This window comes from Pituophis catenifer, unplaced genomic scaffold (genome assembly GCF_029215685.1).
Source record: "Pituophis catenifer annectens isolate HBS135680 unplaced genomic scaffold, rPitCat1.0.hap2 SCAF_3, whole genome shotgun sequence".
In the NCBI taxonomy this organism is placed as follows: domain Eukaryota; kingdom Metazoa; phylum Chordata; class Lepidosauria; order Squamata; family Colubridae; genus Pituophis; species Pituophis catenifer.
In genome coordinates, this window is record NW_027256883.1 from 36589546 (window position 1) to 36595545 (window position 6000).

The following is a 6000-nucleotide window of genomic DNA, read 5'->3' on the forward strand; positions in this document are numbered from 1 at the left end:
AACCAGGGTTAAATTATGCTTTAATGTAATATGTTAATACAGTAATGGCATGACTTGTTTCATATTAGCCAAAGTGCCTTTGAAATGCCAAGATATGTCACCTCCTCAATGAAGCATTCCTATTCCATATGTTAATTGGCTACAGATCAATGCCAAAACAAAGGAAACAACATTGTGACCTAATTTAACATAGCAACCCAGCTGTAATGACGTAGCTTTGGTTGTAGCTGGTGGTAATGGTTGTAAACCAACAAATGAATGAATCCATTTATTATTTATTTATTTTATTTTATTAATTAAGCTTATATGCCACCCTCTCCCCGGAAAGGACTCAGGGCGGCTCACAGCAATAAAAACAGATAAAAACAGATAAAATCAATATTAAAACTTTTACAACTTAAAAATATGTGGATAACTTTTTATATAACAAACCCATATTTATATATTGGCATCACTAATTGGTTTGCCATCTGTATTTACAAAACCATGCACTCAGGAGGATTATCACCCCAAAACGAAAGGCTTACAAATACCATGTCCGTACACTCTTTAGAAAAAAATACAATCAACAAATACTGCAGAAAACCACAGTCCAAGAATTAAGGCTGCAGATCCTGTAAAACAGTTTCTGTTGGCCAACGTGTTTTGTGCATAACTCTCATGGTCAGGTTTTTAAAAACTTGATTGTGGACCATTTTAAGAGTTTAAAATCCTGCCAATCAAAAACGTTTTAAAGCTTAAGCATCATACTGAGCCAGATCAAACAGTGTTTGAGCTGCTTTGGGAAAAATCCAGACTTAACTGTTGTTCCTGTTCATTTCAGATATTCCAATTCATATACAGCCAGAATGGCATAAAAGCTATTACTCTGCAAATTGACTGAAGCATTGCATTCCTATGGTATTAAATATCAATATTGGAAGATATTTAGAATATAGATTAGATTATTGAACTCCCAAGGGATTCCCAAGTCGAGAAACCTAGGCATAATATTGTAAAGTTAAAGCAGACGTTTATATAGTAAAACAGATATAAAGTATAAATTCTCAATTTAGGTGAATGTTTGTTCTATTGCATGAGCAAAATTGAATTCTTACTATCCAAGGAAACACTTTTATGATATTTTTCTATTTGTTTAAATTATTCATATACTACTTTACATAAACTATTTCAAAGGGATCAAGAGTCAAGTTTCCAAACAACAGTATAGATAGTCCTTAATTTATGCAACAATTGGGAACAGAATTTCTGTTGCTAAGCAAAGTGGTTGTCAGTGAGTTGTGCCCAATTTTACATTTTTTTTCCCATAGTTTTAAGTAAATCATGCTGTTTTTAAATGAATCCAGTTTTCCCCATTGACTTTGCTTGTCAGAAGCTGGTGGAAAAGTCAGAAATGATGTTCACATAAACTTGGTGGACAGCAACCATGGTAAATACATGCCGGCTACCAATTTTTTTTTTTTTAATTGAAAAAGTTTTATTGGTGAAACAAACACAGTTTCCCCACAACCCTCCCACCCAACCCCCCCCTCCCCCTCCCCGACTTCCCAGAGCAGAACACAAGGTATTTCTATTAACTTTTAACAATAAACTAAATTGCTTAACCAACCATTAAACTAACACCCCCTAAAAAAAAAAATTCTTAACCCCCCATAGATAAAATCCTACTTCTTAAACATAATCCTTCTAATATCACTTATATAGCGCTTATACAGTTTTAAAAAAAATCATTCATAAACTATTTGATATTTTTTAGTCTGATACTTATTTTGAATGTAATCAATCCATCTTCTCCAGTCCTGTATATACCTTTCTTGTGTGTGATCCTTCAAATATGCTGAAATTTTAGCCATTTCAGCTAAATTAGTTACTTTCAATATCCAGTCATCAATAGTAGGCAAAAAGTCCTTCCAATGTTGTGCTATCAACAATCTTGCTGCTGTTATCAAATTCAAAATCAGTTTAGTCTCTGCAACTGTACAGTCCGTAGTTATACCCAATAAAAACAACTGCCGAGTAAATTTCAGTCTTTTTTAAAAAATATTCTGCATCACCCACCAAATCTTTATCCAAAATGCTTTGATTTTTTTACAAGTCCACCATATATGATAATAAGTTGCATCATCACAGTCACATCTCCAACATTTAGCTTGCACATTAGGATACATACATGATAATTTTTTTGGATCTAAATGCCATCTATAAAACATTTTATAAAAGTTTTCTCTTAAATTTTGTGCTTGTGTAAATTTCACATTTCTAATCCAAATCTTTTCCCAAGTCTCCATCATCACTGGCTCTTGAAAATTTTGCGCCCATTTAATCATACAATCTTTGACCAGTTCCGTCTCAGAGTCTATTTCCAATAAAGCATTATACAGCCTTTTAATATGCATTTGTTTTTGGTCTCTAATTTGTTTTACCAAATTCTCCTCATTTTGCACAAAGCCAGTTTTTTGATCTTCCTTCCATCTAGCTTGAAGCTGACGGTACTGAAACCATGTATAAATTATACCTTCTTTTCTCAATGTATCTAAAGATTTCAAATACATTACCCTCCTTTCCACAATAAGAAGCTCTTTATAAGTAATCACCTCCTGTTTTTGTTCTATACTTATATTTTCTATTGCATGTCTAGGATTTGCCCATACAGGTATCTTATAATTTAACTTATATTGATATTTTTTCCAAACCCTCAACAAAGCATTTCTAAATATATGGGCCTTAAATACTTTATCCACTTTTTTGTCATATAACAAATAGGCATGCCATCCATATAATAGATCATAACCTTCTAGATTCAAAATTCTCCCCTCAGTTAAGTTAAACCAATCACTAATTTGTGATAAGACCGCTGCTTCGTAATATAATCTTAAATTAGGCATTTTGAGACCCCTCCCCCCCTTTCACGTGTATCTTGTATAATTTTCATCTTTATTCTGGGTTTTTTCCCAGCCCAGATAAAGGTATTAACACCTTTCTGCCATTCTCTCAAATTTTCATCTTTCTTAAGCACAGGTATCATTTGGAACAATGATTCTACCAATTTTGATCACATGACAGTGGTCATAAGTGCAAGGCTCAGTGGTAAGTGATTATTTCCAATGCTGTTGTAACTTTAAAAAATCACTATATAAATGATTGTAAATTGAGAACTATCGGTAAAATAAAACACTCCATTTAAAGCAATGTATGCAGAGTTTGAAAATTATTTGGAAGAAATGCTTCAGGATTGGAGCAGCATCTGTTATTAGTAATCAGCCTTTTTTTTTTCAAACTTCCACTTGAAGATGAAAGAACATGCCAACATCTTAAGAGATGGAACTCTTAAAGCAGCTACTTCTTTTTCTTTTTTTTTAGCTGCCACAGAAGCTTGAAAAAAGCAGACTTTTTAATTAATAGCAGAGGATTTTTGCACAATGACTGAAGCGTTTCTTCCAAAGCATCTTCATGGCATGTATATTCTTATAAAGCAAAGAGAAAATACATCTTTTACACAAGGAAGATGAAAAAATGGAACTTCTCAGAAGGAAAAAAAAATGGAACAATAAGGGCTCCTCAATATTGGCCAGGGAACCATGGCAAGGATCAAGTGACACCAAAGAAAATTTCTACTTGCAAATGATCACAAAATAGAAGTCCACAGGTTCTTCTACCTGAAATCTAATATTCATTTTAAAATAGATGAAATTACATTTTAGAATGTAATAGAAAAATTGAAATCAAGCACTAAGCAAAACAATATCAAATGCTAATATCCAGGCAATTTTTACAATTTAAATTGCATTGAACCTAAAGTTGAATCAACTTTAGATTCAAATGTATGGATAATATTTCATCATATAGCAATTGGCAAGAAGCCCATCCTAAAAAACCTCTTAGAAGTACAATGTGAATACTTCTCCACAAACATACTCTGCCAGTTTTTAAGTAACTTGGGGTCTTTAACCCCTGATATTAGCTAACTTCAATATTTGAGACGCTTTACATCCAGCTATCAACACTGATCCATATTACAAAAAGTGTAGTCATTGTTTTGCAGTGGTAGCACTCTGCACTATTTGTGGATGGCCATTTCTTCCTACATGCTCACCCTCTCCCTGTTCCTCAAACTGCCCAAGCACCCATTTCAAGACCAGTTTCCATCTGGAAAAATACAAATAACTTCTTGTTTGGGAATACCACTTCATGAAAATGGCCTGCCTCCAAATGATCAGAACAACGTATTCTAAAGAATACTAGAATATTGTCTTACCAGAACATGTAGCTTTCACTCAATTACTGGCTTGCATTGCTGTCAATTTCCTCTTTTCTCAACTGACCTCAACTAGGTCAAAATCATTGTGCAGCAGTAGAAAGCTACAGTACTGAAATTCTCCAATTGTAATCTGAACTTTAATGCAGACTTCTTTTAATTCCTTTTCTGTTTTAAATTGCTTTTTTTTTTTTTTTTTTTACATGTGTGGTGCATTTAGAATTATTTTGGTTACTTTTTCTTGGCCAGACCACACTTTATGAAATCATTTGTTTTCTTCTGTACCATTATTCTGACTTTCATTTGAAAACATTACACATTTAAATAAACAATAGAGACCTAAATAAAATTCCATTCGTGCTTAACAATATGGTTTTGAAAAACCTTCCTTCTTCAACCATTCTTAAATTACATACACAATACGCAATGATCTGTCCTTTGACCACTTCATTAAAAAAAATCTCATAAAGATATTTCATGTGTTAAACTAGCAGAACTTTCTAAAGACTTACATGCATGTTTCTGTTTCCTGTTCTGACCTAGGCTTCCTTAGAAATTAAACAGCACAAACTTAGTCCTGGCAAATCTCTTTAATTCATACAGCTGTAAATTACTTTCATTTACAGACCGCAAGGCTTGATAAACAGTCTTTCAGAGGAAGGTTATCGACACCCACCTATCTCACATGGAACGCTGCCAAAGAGCTAATTTCCAGAGGCAGGGCAAGACCAAACTTGGCACAGAGTCACAAACAGAATTTTCAAATCTTGAATCGACCAGATGATCTAATTGCTTCCTGCAAAAGCTCATGTCCCGTTTGCTTCTCTTTTATGTCTTATGGGAGGGACCAATCATCTCCAAGCCTTACTCCCAAGTCGATCCTGTTTCCTTAATTGTTCCTGTCTCCTGGCAGCTCCGCGCATGCACACACTGGAAACAGGTTCATGCTGTTCTTCTGCCTCACTGATATCAGACTCCAGAGACTCCGAAGGCAGCAAAGAACTACCAGATGGCCTTGGTCCCCTCTCTGCCTCTGACTCACAACCATTGTCCGAGCCTTCCCCAGACTCCAGGACTGGTCCACGTTCTTCCCCAACCTCCTCACTGTCCGAATCTGCTGGCCGCTGGTGGGCCACAACATTTCCTAAGTTATTTCTAAATAAGTAATAGAGTAAAAATGCTTTAATTAAAACAATAAAGATAATTTTTTAATATTTTCCATCCAATTTACATGCATCTGCAGCACTAAAATTGGGCATCAAAACTAAAGAAATTTGCTTAACTTTTAACAACATGCTGATTCATATGTACTTACCAGCTTAAACATCATGTGAAATACACAGCCATCAAAATGCATAACGAATTTCTACAACTTCAGCCTGGTAGGTATGGTAAAGTTGCTGAACTACAGATAAATATAATGATATAAATGCAGAAGTACTATACTACAATTCCCATAATCTTCCATCCATCATAGCCAGTGGCTAACCTGGCTAGAAATTTCACAAATTATAGGTCCATGATCTGGGTAAGAGTCAAGTGCTAAAGGACACAGAAGCGACCCTTGATTTACAACCATTTGTTTAGTGACTGTTTAAAACAGGGGTGAAATGCTCCTGGTTCAGACCGGATCACCTGATCCGGTAGCGATAGTGGCGGGTGGTTCAGAGAACCTGTAGCAACAATCCCTGCCCCCCCCCATGCCCAGCTGAGCTGCACAATCATCAGAGACTTTTTTTTATTTT